This window comes from Nycticebus coucang, chromosome 9 (assembly GCF_027406575.1).
Source record: "Nycticebus coucang isolate mNycCou1 chromosome 9, mNycCou1.pri, whole genome shotgun sequence".
Lineage (NCBI taxonomy): Eukaryota > Metazoa > Chordata > Mammalia > Primates > Lorisidae > Nycticebus > Nycticebus coucang.
In genome coordinates this window covers 120,369,184-120,390,548 of record NC_069788.1, presented here as the reverse complement: position 1 = coordinate 120,390,548, position 21,365 = coordinate 120,369,184, and the positions used below count along the sequence as shown (strand labels likewise).

Sequence of the window (21,365 nt, the reverse complement as noted above, 5' to 3'; positions counted from 1 at the left end):
ACATACCATGCTCATGGATGGGAAGAATCAACATTGTTAAAATGTCTATACTTCCCAAAGCAATCTACCTATTGAATGCCATTCCTATCAAAATACCAACATCGTACTTTCAAGATTTGGAAAAAATGATTCTGCGTTTTGTATGGAACCGGAAAAAACCCCGTATAGCTAAGGCAGTTCTCTGTAACAAAAATGAAGCTGGGGGCATCAGCATACCAGATTTTAGTCTGTACTACGAAGCCATAGTGCTCAAGACAGCATGGTACTGGCACAAAAACAGAGACACAGACACTTGGAATCGAATTGAAAACCAAGAAATGAAACTAACATCTTACAACCACCTCATCTTCGATAAACCAAACAAGAACATACCTTGGGGGAAAGACTCCCTATTCAATAAATGGTGTGGGGAGAACTGGATGTCTACATGTAAAAGACTGAAACTGGACCCACACCTTTCCCCACTCACAAAAAATTGATTCAAGATGGATAAAGGACTTAAATTTAAGGCATGAAACAATAAAAATCCTCAAAGAAAGCATAGGAAAAACACTGGAAGATATTGGCCTGGGGAAAGACTTCATGAAGAAGACTGCCATGGCAATTGCAACAACAACAAAAATAAACAAATGGGACTTCATTAAATTGAAAAGCTTCTGTACAGCTAAGGAGACAATAACCAAAGCAAAGAGACAACCTATACAATGGGAAAGGATATTTGCATATTTTCAATCAGACAAAAGCTTGATAACTAGGATCTATAGAGAACTCAAATTAAGCCACATGAAAAAAGCCAACAATCGCCGGGCGCGGTGGCTCACGCCTGTAATCCCAGCACTGTGGGAGGCTGAGGAGGGAGAATCGCTTGAGCTCAGGAGTTCGTGACTCGCCTGAGCGACAGTGAGACCCCGACTCGTGAAAAAAATGGAAAAACCCAGCCGGGCGCCGTGGCGAGCGCCTGTAATCCCAGCGGCTTCCGGAGGCTGAGGCAGCGGGGTGCCCGCAGCCCGAGTCTGAGGTTGTGGTGAGCTACCACGCCCACTGCACTCTGCTCAGGGGCATAGGGTGGGACCCTGTCTCAACAAAAAAAAAAAAAAAGAAAAAAGCCAACAATCCCATATATCAATGGGCAAGAGACATGAATAGAACTTTCTCTAAAGACGACAGACGAATGGCTAACAAACACATGAAAAAATGTTCATCATCTCTATATATTAGAGAAATGCAAATCAAAACAACCCTGAGATATCATCTGACCCCAGTGAGAATGGCCTACATCTCAAAATCTCAAAACTGCAGATGCTGGCGTGGATGTGGAGAGAAGGGAACACTTTTACACTGCTGGTGGGACTGCAAACTAGTACAACCTTTCTGGAAGGAAGTATGGAGAAACCTCAAAGCACTCAAGCTAGACCTCCCATTTGATCCTGCAATCCCATTACTGGGCATCTACCCAGAAGGAAAGAAATCCTTTTATCATAAGGACACTTGTACTAGACTGTTTATTGCAGCTCAATTTACAATCGCCAAAATGTGGAAACAGCCTAAATGCCCACCAACCCAGGAATGGATTAACAAGCTGTGGTATATGTATACCATGGAATACTATTCAGCCATTAAAAAAAAATGGAGACTTTACATCCTTCGTATTAACCTGGATGGAAGTGGAAGACATTATTCTTAGTAAAGCATCACAAGAATGGAGAAGCATGAATCCTATGTACTCAATTTTGATATGAGGACAATTAATGACAATTAAGGTTGTGGGGGGGGCAGAAAGAGGGATGGAGGGAGCGGGGTGGGGCCTTGGTGTGTGTCACACTTTATGGGGGCAAGACATGATTGCAAGAGGGACTTTACCTAACAATTGCAATCAGTGTAACCTGGCTTATTGTACCCTCAATGAATCCCCAAGAATAAAATAAATAAATAAATAAATGATTATCTTCCTAGAATACATTATCCAGGTAATAGTGTCTTTTGGTAGAAAAAAATCAGATAAGCAAGAAGAAAAAAAATCTTCTATAATTTCAAAATCTTGAGAAAACCATCATTAACATTTTCAGGTATACTTTTTCAATCAACTAACTAGCCAGCCAGCCACATATTTTTAAGTCCATCTTCTTGTTCACTATGTTAAACTGTATCTCAGAACAAAAAATATATATATACACATATGTATATAAGCTATCTTCACACACATCAAAAGGATTGTAGTGGAATATGGACCTTTCTAGGGGTCTTGAAACATATTACCAAGAACTTATCTCTGGCATTTTGGCTTAATAAGAAGGATTCTAGCAATTCAGTCTGTCCAGCAAGTGGCTTTGGATGCTTATACTGGTAAGGGTCAGAAACTCGGGGTAATCCCCTGAAGATCTCAGGGAAGACACTAGAGATAGCATCTCTACAGACCTTAGAATGAAGCCCCAACCCTCTCTGCAGGAAGCTGAATACACAAAACTAGGAAACAAAAAACAAGTGGCCTCTTCCACACAGCCTCTTTTTCTCTGCCCAATACACATATGTATTCTATGCACATGCGTATTCTATGGAGCAGTCTGTGGAGTCCTCCCATTTCTGAGCTTTCATAGCTAGTCACACCCTCTCTGGATCCAGGGAGGAATGGCCCACATTCTAGGTGTGTGCCAAAGCGAAGTGCTGGACTGTGGGGACAGGCTCCCCAAAGAAAATGTCTCCAAGCTGCAACCTGGAGAGGACCTGGTAAAGACATAAGGATGGAAACCACAGCTCATAAGAGGGTAAGGAAGGGAAGAGAAAAACGCGTTTCATTTGCATCCATAGGTTATAGTTATAGAAGAGTACACTCAAGCAATTACTTCCCTGGGCAGACTCAAGAAGCAATAACTGGAAGACGTGAGCCAACATTGCTTTTGCACTTCCTGTGTGCCAGACACTAGATTAGGTACTTTTTGTGCATATCCTTGAATATTCACACTGACACCATGAGGTTTTTAGTGTTATTATACTACCCCAGTTTGAGTTCACACAGCTCATAAGTGTAACCGCAGCCTCTCTGACTAGACCCATGTTATATGGAACTACGCACCCCAATAATTCCCCATGCCTTCCCCTTCCCTCACACCAAGCAGCTCTCAGAATTGTGCTAATACTGAGCCCCAGTAATAATTCCTCTCCTGCACTCATTGTATCTACACTTACATCTGTAGCTGATGGAACTGGAGCTTGGAAAGTGTACACCAGTATGTAGGAATATGAATGATTCTCCTGAGGCCCCCAAGTGAGGGAGTCAGCATCATGTGGGGATTATGAGTGCCGAGTTCTAGCCTGAGATCTATGTACTGCCTGTGAGCACCCAGTCACACAGCCTCTCATGAGCTCACCTGTGCAGCACTGGCAGCTCTACACTGAGGCCTCTGGAGGGGTTCTGGGCAGGGTTCCCTGAGACTGTGCATCTGAGTGTGAAGCCACTAACACCACTTGGCTGCTACAGCAGACTGCCTGGATAGAATCCCAGCTTTGCCACTTGCTTGCTGTGGGACCATTGGTGATTTCTTTAGTTTATTAGTCCTCAATCTCCCTTCTGCAGAATGGGCCTACGCATTAAAGGACTGAAGAAAGGATTAAAGAAATATTAATGCCTGGGACAGAGTACACAGCTGTTAATGTTATTATTACTATTAACAGCATGCAATGGGCACATCCACGCACTTACGTTAAGTTTCTCCTGTTGTCTAAGCCCCGTTCCTGCAGCCTCACCCACAATGATGGACTGAGTTTCAGGCAGGCCTCTGACTCTACAGAAGTTTGTAACAGGGGCAAGATACATGCTTGATGCCGGGACTTGGAGGTGTTTAAACCCAGAGCCAGTGTGACAGCTGACTCCTGCTCACTGAGAAGAGACTCTGCTGACTCAGTTTATTGCAAGTTGATTGTATTGTGGACAGGATGCTCTCTCCAACATTGGTGTGATGTCTGGAGGGAGATTCCAGTGCATGTGTGTGCCAGTGTGTGTGTGTTCCCAAATACACACTTGTGATTAGAGCAAGGAGAGATGGGGGGTGTTTCTAGCCAACAGTACCCACTGCTCTTCATTTCAGAGACAGAGCACAGTTCCTTGCTCCTGCCTTTTAATCACTCTGATGGCACATTGGTATGTAACCTGCAGGCAAACCACACTAATTCAGACAAGGTGGGCTTCGTAAAATGTCAACATTTGAGACATTTTTTATTCAATTGAAAATATTTCCTGATTTCCCTTGTGATTTGTTCTTAACCCGTGGAGTATTTGGAAGTGTGTTGTTGATGTCCAAATATCAAGGGTTTTCCCAGTATCTTCCTTTTATTGATTTCCAGTTTAATTCCATAGCAGTCAGAGAGCATGCTTTGATTTCAATTATTTTAAATTTGCTAATGTTTGTTTACAGCCCAAGTTATAGTGGGTGGTATTTAGTGTGCACTGTAATTGGGCAGAACGTCCTACAAATGTCGACTGGGCTAAGTTGGTTGATGGTGTTGTTCAGGTCTTCTCTCTCTTCCCTATTTTTCTATCTGCTTCGTCTACTGTTTTGTGGAAATCTCCATTTATAATTATAGATTTTTCTGGGCGGCGCCTGTGGCTCAAGGAGTGGGGCGCCGGTCCCATATGCCGGAGGTGGCAGGTTCAAACCCAGCCCCGGCCAAAAACCACAAAAAAAAAATATATATATATAATTATAGATTTTTCTATTCTTTCATTTCTATCAGTTTTTGTTTTATTTCATTTGAAGCTCTGTTTTTGAATAATGCACATTTAGGATTGTTATGCCTTCTTGACAAATCTAGTCCTTTATCATCATGTAGCATATTGCTTTACCCTGGTAATATTCCTTGTTTTGAAGTCTACTTTACAACAGCTTTTTTTTTTTTTGTAGAAACAGAGTCTCACTTTATTGCCCTTGATAGAGTGCCGTGGTGTCACACAGCTCATAGCAACCTCCAACCCTTGGGCTTAGGCTATTCTCTTGCCTCAGCCTCCTGAGTAGCTGACACTACAGGTACCCGCCACAATGCCCAGCTATTTTTTTTGTTGCAGTTTAGCCAGTGCCGGGTTTGAACCTGCCACCCTCCATACATGGGACTGGTGCCCTACTCACTGAGCCACAAGCGCTGTCCCAACAGAATTCTCTTCATTGGTATTAGCATGGTTTATTTTTCTCCATCCTTTTTTTTTTCTTGAGATAGAGTCTCACTTTGTTGCCCAGACTAGAGCACCATGGCCTCAGCCTACCTCACAGCAACCTCAAACTCCTGGGCAAAGCCATCCTCCTGCGTCAGCCTCCCATGTACCTAGGATGACAAGTGTCACTATGATGTTTGGCTAGTTTTTTCAATTTGCATTTTAGTGGTCTTGAACTCCTGACATCAAGTACTCCCCCTGCCTCAGCCTCCTAGAATACAAGGATTACAGGAATGAGCCACCACACCTGGCTTCTTTTTAATTTTGATCTATTCATCTTTATATTTAAAGTCTGTTTCATATAGCCAGCTATAGTCGGTCTAGCTTTTTTATAGTCAATCTGACAAACTCTTTCTTTTAATTGGGACAATTTAGACTATTTACTTTTAATGTAATTATTGATATGTTGCATTTTAAAAATATCAATGCATTATCTTTATTCTTATTTATTTATTTATGAAACAGGGTCTCACTCTGCACCCACATTGGAGTGCAGTGGTGTGATCATTGCTTACTGGAACTTTGAACTTCTGGGCTCAAGTGATCCTCTTGCCTCAGCCTCCTGAGTAGCTGGGACACCATGCCTGGCTAATTTTTAAAATTGTTTTGTAGAGATGGGATTTTCTCTGTTGACCAGGCTAGATTCAAACTCCTGGCCTCAAGTGATACTTCTGCTGCACCCTCCCAAAGTGCTGGGTTTACAAGTATAAGCTGCCATGCCTAGCCAGCTGGTATATTGGATTTAAAGTCACCATCTTGTCAGTTGTTTTTCCTCACATTTTTCTTTGTTCTTTCTTTTTTCTCTTTTCTTGTCTTCTTTTGAATTGAGTATTTTTTTATTATTCCATTTTATCGCCACTTAATCTATTTTACTCAAAATTGTTCTCACACATATTCAACCGATAATTAATGATTCTTTGCATGTTTTGCCCACTAGAGGTCCATTTATTTCTTCATTTGTAAAATTAGGATGACCATTACTACTTTTCAGAGTACCATGAGAATCAAATAATAGATTTACTTAAAGCACTTTGCATAGGTCCAGAACATAATAAATGTTTACTTAATATTATTTGCTTTCTTTTTATTTATTTATTTTCTATACAGCTATGTTTCTAAGAGGGATGTGAGCACTACCAAAGAGGGACATACCTGGACTATTTCCAGCCACTCCTGTGTCCTCCTTCTCAAGCTGACATTGCTCATCACTTTGTCACCCTCAGTAGAGTGCTGTGGCGTCACAGCTCACAGCAATCTCAAAATCTTGGGCTCAAGTGATCCTCTTGCCTCAGCCTCCCGAGTAGCTGGGACTACAGGTGTCCGCCACAACAGCCTGGCTATTTTTTAGAGATGGGATCTCACTCTTGTTCAGATTGGTATTGAACTCCTGAGTTCAAGCAATCCACCCGCCTCGGCCTCCCAGAATACTAGGATTACAAGTGGGAGCCACCTGGCCTTTCACAGTGTAGTTTCTAAACAGACTTGGATATAATCTTTCTTTCTTTTCCTTCCTTACTTTTTTTTAAATGCATAATCTTTCTCAACATTACATCAATCATTTAGAGAGTGGCCATAATAAAAAAAAAAAAAACGTATCCACCATGAAAGGCATCAAGTTAAAGTCTTTTAGTACATTTCTTATTTTAATTGGGTTAAATTCCTCTTTCCTCTAACAACATTTTACTTTATTCATTTATTTACCAAATGCTTCTCTAAGGCATCACAAAGGAAAACTTCACTTTGTTCAACTCCAACAATCCCAAAGGCTGACTCAATGAGGTTTTTATTTGGCATCTGTGAAACCAGACACCAGGGCAGGGTCATGTTCTTATTTTAGGACCTGACACAACCATGTGATGAAGGCGCAGTGTCTTTTGACAGGTACCAACTATTCCTCTCAGGGCCTCGAGTATCCTTTAGTTATGGATGGACAAAGGACGATCTGTTGAAAAAGGCTGTGACCTTGTATCATAGGGAAAGCACTGAATACTCTTCATTCAGCTGCCTCTTCCCAGCCCAGCTCTGAAAAGAATGACATCCTGTTAGTAAGGCTGGGGCTCTTGGCTGTTTCCAGGGACTTGCTGAGCCCAGGAACGTGTGAGCAGCTCTGTCCCCTTAGGATCCTGAACCCGTGGGGTGGGGATGGCCTCCTCCCTGGCACTGCTACTGCCTTCTTTAACCCCAGGAGAGGCTGATTTGTCCTGAGATCCCCTTTGTATGATTTAGGGAAGCAGCCTTGAGAGAACAAACATGCTGCCGGAAGGGAAATTAAATGAGCTCCTCCATCTACCATTCCGCCAGGTCTGCAGGGACACCTGGCGTCCTCAGCCTGCAGCTCTCTCCCGTCTGCCGCCCTCCTTGTTTTCTGCTTTCTCCCTGTCATTAGTACCAACAACAGGGTGGGGAACTTCTTGAATTTTCCCATGTGACTTGCAGAGTGTTCTGTACTTTGACCAGTTCAGAACATAGAATGAACTGGAATGACTGGCCGCTTCTAACGTGCTTCTGTGATTTGGAGTAATATGCGTATTACCAGAACCCTTAGAAACAGCGTTCAAGGAAAGAGCTTCCCTCTACTCCATTTATCACAGGTAGGACATCTCCCTCTGGAATTTACTATTAGGATGGTTGTAAACACACACATGCATGCACACGCACGGCAGGACTCTTATGCTGAACTCTTCTGCAAGCAGGAGGTACAGCTTAAACCCACAGCCCCCGAGTCCTCGTTGCCACACATTCTGCTTCACATTCATGTTCATCTGTGAAGTGCTCCATGCCAGCACTACGTAGGCAAAATAATAATGGTGATAATAACGAAAGTCTCCCCAATATGAATAGAGCTTCTACTTTGTGTGGCTTGCTTTCCCACACATTTCCTCATATCGTCCTCACTGCAGTCCCTGGCCGGGCATCATCAGAGTTAATCCAGCAAAGTACGTACACACCTTTCTAAACCAAGGATATCTTGTTTAGAGATAAACAACAATGGAGATGAACCACAAAGGGCGGGGTTGTCTATTCTGTATGCCTACTTCTATATACGATTCACTGAAAATTTTTGTGTAAATAGAGATAGGGGATTAAGCTGCAATGGTCCATTGCCTGAGGCAGATGCTCTGTCTCCAGCTACAACCTGGTGAGAGCCCTCCAGGATATTTTTCCGTAAAGGCATGACTGCCTGCATTTTTCAGCAAAGCCACTTATGTGAGCTGGGGGAGAATATCCCCCAAAACTCACATCTACTCCAAGTACTGGAAATGTCCCTTCTCAGGGTCTCGTAACTTTAAGGAGCACAAATGAGACTGATTTCACCTACAAGGGTGCAGTGGACTGTGCTCCTTCATTTCCCCCTTTCCAACTAATGACTATTTGCCTGCACTGCTGTCATAGCCAAAAAGACAGCAGCACTACGATCACTAGTTTTCTTTATCTGTGGGACTTTTTGCAAATGATATAAAGTATGAAAATTATGAGGCAAACAAGAACAGGGTACCTGCAGAGGTTGCAAACAAGGCATGAATCTTATCTAATGGGTTAAGTTGTGCAATTCCATCAGAAATATCTCATAATATCTCATCTCCATTGATTTGTTCTAATTTTTGTTCAAACATGCTGTATACCTGATGTTGTAATTCAACAATATCAGCAGTTAAATTTTCATGGTTTAACAGGTGTTTCCTAACTTTATACCAAGGAAATAAAGTTTCATTATAAAAGACAGGAGTAATACAATAAGAGGAAACATTCTAATCACATTTCAATTTCATTTGTTCTACACTATACAATTGATCTCCTAACAAAATTACTGTTTGTTCTAAATCAGCTAACTCATTATGAATTTCTGTGTCAATTTGATTTTGAGTAACCCACAACCTTTCTGCATCTTTATGCCAATCAGATACAAATTTTTCAGTCTTAATAGATTCAGTAAGGGGTATTCCAGTGGCGGCTGCAGAAGCGGTGATGGCTATAATTCCAAGAATTGCTGCTATCAGTAGACTGGTAAACCTCTTGGTCCTCTTCATCAGCTTTCGAGCCAGATTCGTGAGAATCAAAATCGTGGGGGATTCTTCCCAAGGCCTCATCATTTCACTGGCAGCCAGATCCCAGTTCTGGCCCGCAGAAGAAAGATCCTGAACATTAAGAATGGCTATCATTGCGAGAAACCGTGTTTGGGGAGTTGCTGGATGGTTGCTCACCATCACTATTGCTCGTGCTTCCTTGCATAGTTGAGAAAGTCCTCTCCATGTCATGTGAGGGAGCGAGGTCTGCTCTCTCCTGTGTCACATCCTCCAGACAGGTCATTGGCTTTGCTGGATCTCCCTGTCCTTTAGTTTCAGGGAGGACATTCGTACTGCCAAATTCCTGGCCTGTCTCAGATGGTGGGACTGGATGGTCCTGCTGGAATTTGATGAATTTGTCTGGGAACCAGAATTCATTTTTTTCTTAAGGTCAGAGACGAAAGATTCAGTAGACAGTCAACCAGGTTCGGTCCAGCCATACCCTGCTCACTGCACCAGATATTGCTGTCCACTGGCCTAGTCAGAGACATGAAGGTAGACACTGCAGACAAAATGAATGATTTATTAAGGGATGGCTGGTGCTTGCCCAGGCACAGCAGCCTCTTTTTTTTTGTTTGTTTGAGACAGAATCTTACTATGTCACCCTGGGTAGAGTGCCATGGTGTCACACCTCACAGCAACCTCCAACTCTTGGGCTTAAGCAATTCTCTTGCTTCAGCCTCCCAAGTAGCTGGGACAGGTGCCCACCACAACGCCCCAGCTATTTTTTTGTTGCAGTTGTCATTGTTGTTTAGCTGGCCCAGGCTGGGTTCGAGCCCATTACCCTTGGTGTATGTGGCTGGCACCATAACCACTGTGCTATAGGCACCAAGCTGGAAATGACTCTTAAACCTTGCTCTTGTTCAACTATTCACTATGATACATAATGTGGAACATTACTTCCCTGCCACCACAATTATGAAATGTGAATTACTTTTTCCTCTGCTGGAAGCTGGAGTCCATATTACTTACATGAGCAATTTGCCAGAACAAAGGGCAGAAGGGGACTGGAAGAGATCACATAGTCCACACTTAGATTGCCTACTGACCAACACCAAGGCAGAGTAATGCTCTAGCAGGGTGCGAAAGGACAGCCTGCCATGATGGGTGCCCACAACAAGTGGCCCCTCTTCCCCTGATGGGCCTCCTCTTCCCTGCATCATGCTCTGCACACCAACCACACCAAGGGCCTGTCCCTGGGCTCTGTAGAAACTCTCAGTCCCTCCAGGGTTCCTCACACTTTTTAAACAGGGGGCCAGTTCACTGCCCCTCAGACCGTTGGAGGGCTGAACTATAGTTTAAAAAAAAAACTATGAACAAATTCCTATGCACACTGCACATATCTTATTTTGAAGTAAAAAAACAAAACAGGAACAAATACAATCACACCACCTCATGTGGCCTGTGGGCCATAGTTTGAGGACCCCTGCACTTTTGGCTTGACTTCAAGAAATGCTCTCCTCTCCCCTTACCTTTCTTTAAGGCTCATTTAAGTGTCAGAGCTTCTATGAGCCTTTAGTGATTTCCCCAGGCAAAAACCATCAATCAACCTCTGTGCTTCCATAGCAATTTGTACCTGAAATATGTGTATAGCGTCTATCACATGACATGAACTATTTTCGTTTCTTCTTTTTCTTGTTGGTCTGTGAGGTCTTTAAAGATGTTTTCCTAAGGGCCCTCCCTCAGGTCCTCAATAATGTTTAGTTGTAGTAAGTGGAATTTGTTTGAATTATACTGCCTCAACACAAAATTCAGGCATGAATATATTCCGTGGTACATTATGAAGAATATTTGTTAATTCTTCTATAATATCAAAGGCCAGGAAGCAAATATCCTCAGGAACCACATCCAGATTTGGAATCCATGTGACTAAATACATGTACTGTGTATGAGGCAGCCACAGTTGGGTCTGAGATAAAATTTTGCAATAAAAAAATGTGATAGGATGAGATACTTTTTGAATTATTATAGAATTATAGACTCAAATATTGTGTCAGTGAAATGTTAACGCAGATGCCATGTGTTATTGACAGAGTTGGCTCAAATTAGAACTACAAATTTAACTATAAGTTTGAGGCAGTCTTTTAAATGTCTAGAAATACATATTAAATGTCTAGGAAGAGATCCTCTCCAAGGTCTGTTCTAGAAGCTTTATCATCTTTAGTGATCAGCCACTCCTTGGGGCTTTCACATATCATCTCACATCACCCTCCCCACAACCTTATGAAGCAGACACTATTGACCTCTCCACTTCTCAGATGGGGAAACTGAGGCAGCATGTGGCTAAGTAAGCCACCCAAGGCCTCATATGTGGTAAGTGGCAGAGCTGGGATCTGAACCCAGGTGGTCTGGCACCAGAGTCCACACTGTGTCTACCACCATGGACTGCAATAGCTCACCCAGTACACCAATCTCTCTCAAGCAAACACGTTCCTAGATCCTTTGCAATCAGAATTAGCACCTATGTAGCTCTGAATTTCTAATTGTGTCCTTTGTAGAAAACAGAAAAAGCTATTCAGCCCTTTCTTTATTTGAAGACAGTGTTTAAGTTTTTTCTGAATTTTCCTTCTTTAGTTTAAATAATTTCAATTAGCTTAAAATTTCTCTAGGCGATTTCCCTTCCCCCATCTCTTAAGTTGCCCACATTCTATTTTGGAGGGGTGTGGTTTTCTCAAATTATAAAGCCCAAAACTAGAGAGAAGTGTTCTCAATTTAAGGCCTGACCATGATACATGGGGAAAGGATTCAGGAGTGTGGCCTGTCTTTCCCTCATTAACATTCCAGCATCATGTTCTTTTGTTTTCCTGGTAGTTCTCTATCACTGATTAATTTTGTACTTGTGACACGTTGCTAAATATGAAGACTCCACAACTTTTTTTTTTTTTGAGACAGAGTCTCACTCTATAGTCCAGGCTACAGTGCCATAGGGGCCTAGCTCACAGCAATCTCAAACTTCTGGGCTCAAGAAATCCTCCTACCTCAGCTTCCTGAGTAGCTGGGACTACAGGTGTCTGCCACCATGCTCAGCTAATTTTTCTATTTTTAGTAGAGACAGGGTCTTGCTCTAGCTCAGGCTGGTTTCGAATTCAAGGGATTCTCTTGCCTCAGCTTCCCAGAGTGTTATGATTACAGGCATGAACCACCAGAAAATTTTTTAAATGACAGCTCTTATAAGCCATTTCTCATCTTGTACCTGTGATATGTATTTATGTTTTAGTTTGTCCCAGCCAATCTGAAAGGGTTATATTAATTTCCAATGTCTGAGATGTAAGACTCCACCTAATTTGGTATCCTTCACCAAACACAAGATGTTTATTCTCAACTCTGTCATGTGGGTCACTGAAGAAAGTATTTATATAAACCTCTTTCCTATAAATATACTTTACTGGCTTCCAGATAGCCTGGGAGCAGTGAGCTGAGTTCACATTTTAACATTTTCCAAGAACTGCAGTTGATTACTGAGTTTATGCCATCTTATAAAGAAACAATCAAGATGCATTTCCAAATCTGAAGAAATGCTGATGTTTAGCCTCCGTTCCTGGAGAACAACCAAAATTGAATTTATTCTAAACATAGGAAGGACAGCGGTGTTCTTTGAGAGCAAAAGCTTGGCCTGGATATCTGCAACCTGCTGAGAGGGCTCTGTCCCTCGTCCTGCTCCTAGGCTGGCATTCCTTTCAGTTACTCCCTAGCACAGAAAAATCTCAATCTGGTAGAAGGCCAGGGAAACTATAAACTGAAGTACTGGGAGTCTTTGAACACTGGTTTTTGTATTATTTATTTAATATCTTGTCTCCTGGAAAAGGAAAGACAGGACTTTTTTTGAAAAGAAAGTTTTGGATCTTCTGTCTGCTCTCATATTGGTAGAGTGATCTGATGTATTGTTTATGTCAATAAATCCCAGACCCAGCTGATGATTAGAACCACCTGGCAAGCTTTTGAAAATTCATATGGTCAACCTCTCCCTGAATCTCCACCATGATGATTGTGGTGTTGAGAAGTAGGGGCAGGGCATCTCCATTTTAAAAAAACCTTCCCAAATTGGTTAAATAGATTACGGTTAAATTCATGTAATAGAACACCCCAAGCAGTCATTTAAAAAATGAATTAAATCTTGGGCGGCACCTGTGGCTCAAGAAGTAGGGTGCCGGCCCCATATACTGGAGGTGGTGGGTTCAAACCCAGTCCCAGCTAAAAACTGCCAAAAAAAATGAATTAAATCTAAATGTGCTGCTATGGAAAAATCTCACATTAGCCTTTCAAAATGTATGTAAGTTTCCATTTGACATGAATCTGTTATGTGTATATAGATACTTATACACACACAGTAACTCATCAATCAGAAAAATAACCACCTGTAGTACCAGAACACCTGTGCCTGGTGTAACTCCACTAGATGATGGATTGTAAGAGAGGTCCCGGGGGTAGGAGATGTGTCTATTTACCAACTGACATGGAAATATTTCAACACATTCACAACCAGTGAGGCTTAGTCTTACATTTCCGTGCAGAAAACAATTCTGGAATGATTCATAAAAACCTGAAACTAGCAGCCTATCAATCAATACTGGCTGATTTAATCAGAAAAATACTTTACTGGGAAGATAACTGGGTACCACCACCAGGAAGGCTTGGAAAAACAGACAAGAATAAAGGAAGAGTGGACAGGCAGACATAACCATTGACCTAGTCTAGTGAGCCCCTGCTGCTACTACCCCTGGGTGCTGGATGTTGCTGCCAGCACCACTGCCACTTGCAGACTTCAGAACAGCACTTAGCACATCATGCCGTGACTATTTAGATGTGTGTATACCAAGAGCCCCTGGAGCATAAGAACTGCATCTTACTAATCTCCGGGTTTCCAGCCCCAAGCCCGTCTCCACACAGAGTGAGGAGAATGCTGAATGAAATAAATGAGCAGGCCAGGTGCGGTGGCTCAGGCCTGTAATCCTAGCACTCTGGGAGGCTGAGGCAGGTGAATCGCTTGAGCTCAGGAGTTCAAAACCAGCCTGAGCAAGAGTGAGACCCCCTCTCTACTAAAAACAGAAAAACTAGCGGGACATAGTGGTACACACCTATAGTCCCAGCTATTCCGGAGGCTTAAGAAAGAGGATCTGCTGAGCCCAAGAGTTTGAGGTTGCTGTGCGCTGTGACACCATGACACTCTACCAAGGGTGGAAGAGTAAGACTCAGTCTCAAAAAAAGAAAAAAAAAGAAAGAAAGAAACTAGCAGATATAATTGCTATATACTACATTAATGTAGGCAGAGAGCAAAAGATGTATTTAGTCACTTTCGAACCTCAAGAATGAAAAGGTACACACCACTTTCTCACTCTCCAATGATGGTTTCTCAGATGTGGCTCCAACAAAGACATATGGCTTGGGTTTCATGGTGGGTTAGTTCTGTCACTTACTCTGAATTAAGCCTTCTTTTTAGGTGAGATTTTTATAAAGCCAGGGCTCCATGGAGTGATTACCATTTCTAATGTTAGATCCAGATTCAGTGGCACTAGATAGAGGCCAACCAAACTTCCCTCTCTTTTTAAATTTGGGTTTCAATTGTCTATACCTGTCAAAGAATGTCCAGTCACATCTCTGAACCTTTCCTAAGCAATCTTTTAGAAACCAAACCTGGTTCATATAAAGCAGGAATCTGTCGAGAAAAAGCAAAAATAAACTCTCCCTTAAGAATTGCAATTGTTGGGCAGTGCCTGTGGCTCAGTGAGTATGGCGCTGGCCCCATATACTGAGGGTGGCGGGTTCAGACCCAGCCCCAGCCAAACTGCAACAAAAAATAGCTGGGCGTTGTGGTGGGTGCCTGTGGTCCCAGCTACTTGGGGGTGGGAGTGGGACCTGAGGCAAGAGAATCACCTAAGCCTGGGAGTTGGAGGTTGCTGTAAGGTGTGACTCCATGGCACTCTACCAAGGGCAACAAAGTGAGACTTTTGTCTCAAAAAAAAAAAAAAAAAAAGAATTGCAATTGTTTTCATAATAAGCCAGGAGTCAGGGACATAAATCAGGACCCACAAACAAACAATCTAACTCTTTCCAAGATTCATCTGCTTCTAGGCCACAGATCAGTTAGAGACTGGGAAGCTCTAAACATAAAGGATAATAGTGTGCTAATAATAATCATAACACAAAGAAAGCAGGTGGTCTTTATTTATTTATGATTATATAGATCCACTTAATACAACGCACTATAAAAGTTGTTAGCCCAGAGAAATAAAAACTGAGCACCTGCAAGGGAAAAATACAACAAGAAGACATTTCAATTCTAAATATCTATGCACCCAATTTAAATGCTCCCAGATTCTTGAAACAGACCTTACTCAGTCTGAGTAATATGATATCTGATAATACCATAATAACAGGGGACCTTAACACTCCTCTTACAGAGCTGGACAGATTCTCTAAACAGAAATTAAACAAGGATATAAGAGACTTAAATGAGACCCTAGAACAACTGTGCTTGATAGACACATATAGAACACTCCATCCCAAAGATAAAGAATATACATTCTTCTCATCACCCCATGGAACATTCTCCAAAATTGATCATATCCTGGGACACAAAACAAATATCAACAGAATCAAAAGAATTGAAATTTTACCTTGTATCTTCTCAGACCATAAGGCACTAAAGGTGGAACTCAACTCTAACAAAAATGCTCGACCCCACACAAAGGCATGGAAACTAAACAATCTTCTGTTGAATAACAGATGGGTGAAGGAAGAAATAAAACAGGAAATCATTAACTTCCTTGAGCATAACAACAATGAAGACACAAGCTACCAAAACCTGTGGGATACTGCAAAAGCAGTTTTGAGAGGAAAATTCATCGCTTTAGATGCCTACATTCGAAAAACAGAAAGAGAGCACATCAACAATCTCACAAGAGATCTTATGGAATTGGAAAAAGAAGAACAATCTAAGCCTAAACTCAGTAGAAGAAAAGAAATATCCAAAATCAAATCAGAGATCAATGAAATTGAAAACAAAAGAATCATTCAGAAAATTAATGAAACAAGGAGTTGGTTTTTTGAAAAACTAAATAAAATAGATAAACCATTGGCCAGACTAACGAGGAATAGAAAAGTAAAATCTCTAGTAACCTCAATCAGAAATGATAAAGGGGAAATAACAACTGATCCCACAGAGATACAAGAGATCATCTCTGAATACTACCAGAAACTCTATGCCCAGAAATTTGACAATGTGAAAGAAATGGATCAATATTTGGAATCACACCCTCTCCCTAGACTCAGCCAGGAAGAAATAGAGCTCCTGAACAGACCAATTTCAAGCACTGAGATCAAAGAAACAATAAAAAAGCTTCCAACCAAAAAATGCCCTGGTCCAGATGGCTTCACTCCAGAATTCTATCAAACCTTCAAGGAAGAGCTTATTCCTGTACTGCAGAAATTATTCCAAAAAATTGAGGAAGAAGGAACTTCCCCAACACATTCTATGAAGCAAACATCACCCTGATACCAAAACCAGGAAAAGACCCAAACGAAAAGGAGAATTTCAGACCAATCTCACTCATGAACATAGACGCAAAAATTCTCAACAAAATCCTAGCCAATAGATTACAGCTTATCATCAAAAAAGTCATTCATCATGATCAAGTAGGCTTCATCCCAGGGATGCAAGGCTGGTTTAACATACGCAAGTCTATAAATGTTATCCACCATATTAACAGAGGCAAAAATAAAGATCACATGATCCTCTCAATAGATGCAGAAAAAGCATTTGATAAAATCCAGCATCCTTTTCTAATTAGAACACTGAAGAGTATAGGCATAGGTGGCACATTTCTAAAACTGATTGAAGCTATCTATGACAAACCCACAGCCAATATTTTACTGAATGGAGTAAAACTCAAAGCTTTTCCTCTTAGAACTGGAACCAGACAAGGTTGTCCTCTGTCACCTTTACTATTCAACGTAGTGCTAGAAGTTCTAGCCAATACAATTAGGCAAGACAAGGAAATAAAGGGAATCCAAATGGGAGCAGAGGAGGTCAAACTCTCCCTCTTTGCTGACGACATGATCTTATACTTAGAGAACCCCAAAGACTCAACCACAAGACTCCTAGAAGTCATCAAAAAATACAGTAATGTTTCAGGATATAAAATCAATGTCCACAAGTCAGTAGCCTTTGTGTACACCAATAACAGTCAAGATGAGAAGCTAATTAAGGACACAACTCCCTTCACCATAGTCTCAAAGAAAATGAAATACCTAGGAATATACCTAACGAAGGAGGTGAAGGACCTCTATAAAGAAAACTATGAAATCCTCAGAAAGGAAATAGCAGAGGATATTAACAAATGGAAGAACATACCATGCTCATGGATGGGAAGAATCAACATTGTTAAAATGTCTATACTTCCCAAAGCAATCTACCTATTCAATGCCATTCCTATCAAAATACCAACATCGTACTTTCAAGATTTGGAAAAAATGATTCTGCGTTTTGTATGGAACCGGAAAAAACCCCGTATAGCTAAGGCAGTTCTCTGTAACAACAATGAAGCTGGGGGCATCAGCATACCAGATTTTAGTCTGTACTACAAAGCCATAGTGCTCAAGACAGCATGGTACTGGCACAAAAACAGAGACATAGACACTTGGAATCGAATTGAAAACCAAGAAATGAAACTAACATTTTACAACCACCTAATCTTTGATAAACCAAACAAGAACATACCTTGGGGGAAAGACTCCCTATTCAATAAATGATGTTGGGAAAACTGGACGTCTACATGTAAAAGACTGAAACTGGACCCACACCTTTCCCCACTCACAAAAATTGATTCAAGATGGATAAAGGACTTAAACTTAAGGCATGAAACAATAAAAATCCTCCAAGAAAGCATAGGAAAAACACTGGAAGATATTGGCCTGGGGAAAGACTTCATGAAGAGGACTGCCATGGCAATTGCAACAACAACAAAAATAAACAAATGGGACTTCATTAAATTGAAAAGCTTCTGTACAGCTAAGGAGACAATAACCAAAGCAAAGAGACAACCTATACAATGGGAAAGGACATTCGCATATTTTCAATCAGACAAAAGCTTGATAACTAGGATCTATAGAGAACTCAAATTAATCCACATGAAAAAGCCAACAATCCCATATATCAATGGGCAAGAGACATGAATAGAACTTTCTCTAAAGACGACAGACGAATGGCTAACAAACACATGAAAAAATGTTCATCATCTCTATATATTAGAGAAATGCAAATGAAAACAACCCTGAGATATCATCTAACCCCAGTGAGAATGGCCCACATCACAAAATCTCAAAACTGCAGATGCTGGCATGGATGTGGAGAGAAGGGAACACTTTTACACTGCTGGTGGGACTGCAAACTAGTACAACCTTTCTGGAAGGAAGTATGGAGAAACCTCAAAGCACTCTAGCTAGACCTCCCATTTGATCCTGCAATCCCATTACTGGGCATCTACCCAGAAGGAAAGAAATCCTTTTATCATAAGGACACTTGTACTAGACTGTTTATTGCAGCTCAATTTACAATCGCCAAAATGTGGAAACAGCCTAAATGCTCACCAACCCAGGAATGGATTAACAAGCTGTGGTATATGTATACCATGGAATACTATTCAGCCATTAAAAAAAATGGAGACTTTACATCCTTCGTATTAACCTGGATGGACGTGGAAGACATTATTCTTAGTAAAGCATCACAAGAATGGAGAAGCATGAATCCTATGTACTCAATTTTGATATGAGGACAATTAATGACAATTATGGTTATGGGGGGGAACAGAAAGAGGGAAGGAGGGAGGTAGGTGGGGCCTTGGTGTGTGTCACACTTTATGGGGGCAAGACATGATTGCAAGAGGGACTTTGCCTAACAATTGCAATCAGTGTAACCTGGCTTATTGTATCCTCAATGAATCCCCAACAATAAAACAAACAAACAAAAAAAAAAAACTGAGCACCTGTAGCTCAGTGGTTAGGGCACTGGCCACATGCACCAGGGCTGGTGTGTTTTAACCCGGCCCAGGCCTGCTAAACAACAATGACGGCAATAACAAAAACAGCTGGGTCTTGTGGCAGGTGCCTGTCATCCCAGCTACTGGGAGGCTGAGGCAAGAGAATTGCTTAAGCCCAAGAGTTTGAGATCGCTGTGAGCTGTGATGCCATAGCACTCTACCAAGGGAGACAAAGTGAGACTCTGTCTCAAAAAAAAGAAAAGAAAAAACCTGTGAATGAATGTTTTGCAGGTCATTTGAAATAGCCCCAAACTAGAAACAACCTGGATGACCTTCAAAGGACAAATTAAACAAACTGGTATATTCACATTGTAGAATAGAATAGATCAATAAAAGGAAACAAACTATTCATAAATACAACAGGCTGAATGCATTTCCAGAAAATTAGGCTGAGTGAAAAAAATCAATCTCAAGAAGTTATATACTAAATGGCTCCATGTATAGAACATTCTTGAAATCAGAATGTTTGGCAATGGAATGTTCTGTATCTTGACTGAATAATAATTTTGTAAAATGTTACCATCAGGAGAAATTGGATAAAGCTTTCTCAAGATCTCTCTGTATTACTTCTTACAACTGCAAGTGAATCAGCGATTATCTCAAAATACAAAGTTTAATTCAAACAATTAAACAAACAAAACAAAAAATATTAAGTAGCACAAAACAGTAATGATAGGAAATAAAAATTTGAGCCACCAAAACCCTAAGGTGTTAGGATTAAGTATTAAATTTATTTCTGTGCTTTCTTGCAGCAAATGAAAAATAAGAAAACACGATACGTTATATATTCTTGTTCTCTGATGAAAGTAATCACAGTCAAGTTTTAGGAGAAACAATCTCACCCACCCACCTCCGGCGGTAAATTCTGAAAAAGCAATGAACTTAGTCTTAAAATACAACCCACAATGGGGCAGCGACTATGGCTCAAAGGAGTAGGGTGCCAGCCCCATACGCTGGAGGTGGTGGGTTCAAACCCAGCCCCGGCCAAAAAACAGCAAAAAAAAAAAAAAAAAAACCATACAAGCCACAATGCACAAAATAAGGTGTACAGAGGCTAGGCCAGCTTAGAATAAAGGTGGTATTCATTTTAATGCTTAACAATCTATGATGAGCTGGGCACAGTGCTCACACCTGTAATCCCACCACTTTGGGAGGGTAAGGCAGGAGGATTTCTTCAGGCCAAGAGTTTGAGACCAGCCTGGGCAATCTAGTGAGTCCCTGTCTCTACAAAAAATTAAAAAAAGAAAATTGGCTAGGTATGATGGCTCATAACTGCAATTCTAGCACTTTGGAAGGGCACGGAGAGAGGGTTTGCTTGAGGCCAGGAGTTCAAGAACAGGTTAAGTAAGAAGGAGTCCCTAACTCTACAAAAAATAAATTAGCCAGGTGTGGTGGCACATGCCTTATAGTCCCTGCTCTTGGGAAGCTAAGGCAGGAGGATTGTTGAGCCCAGGAGTTTGAGGTTGCAGTGAGCTATGATGATGCCACTGCACTCTATCCTGGACAAGAGAGCAAGGCCCTGTCTCAAAAAAAAAAAAAAAATGCATGACTTGGTTATGGGATCCTAGGGAGAAAAAGTGGTACAACTTTCAGGGCTGGACTTATGCATAAGTGGAGTAGATGATCGCCCAGAAAGTGTGGCTTCAGGGAAATAAAAAAAGACACTTCACAGCCCAGCTACTTCTTTCCTGTAAGGTGTCTGAAAGTCCACCATTAGGGATGCACTTCTTTGGGTTGATAAATTTTTTGCTATCTGGGATTCTTCTACTAAGAATTCTGGCCAGGGTACCGCTCCAGTGGTGTGCAGACGAGGCCTCTGGAAAACTTGGAACGACCGTCACACCCTCTGCTTTCCCCCTGGGCAGGGCAGCCCACAGCCTGTGCTTACCCAGTCAAGGTCTCACCTCCCAGAAAGTGTCGCCTCTTTGTTTCCTGCAAGATCCTTTCTCTCCCCTCCTCTGGGTCAGACACCTCCTACCTCTGAAAAACCCCCAAACGGGAACAACCCCCAAAGGCCCCGCCCTGTTGGCTCCACGTCGCCCCCTAGCGACTGCCCCTTTTCTTTGC

The 21,365-nt window shown here is 41.6% G+C and overlaps 1 long non-coding RNA gene across 2 annotated transcripts in view; it reads right to left on the bottom strand.

The window, feature by feature from the left end:
- LOC128593251 (uncharacterized) overlaps positions 1-21,259 on the bottom strand; it is a 37,981-nt gene extending 16,722 nt beyond the window's left edge. The window contains exon 1 of one of the 2 annotated variants that reach the window (XR_008382300.1): positions 21,187-21,259. This is a non-coding gene — a long non-coding RNA (uncharacterized LOC128593251). The remainder of the gene's footprint in view (positions 1-21,186) is intronic. The other variant, XR_008382299.1, reaches the window with a different exon arrangement.
- Between the last annotated feature and the right edge of the window lie 106 nt (positions 21,260-21,365).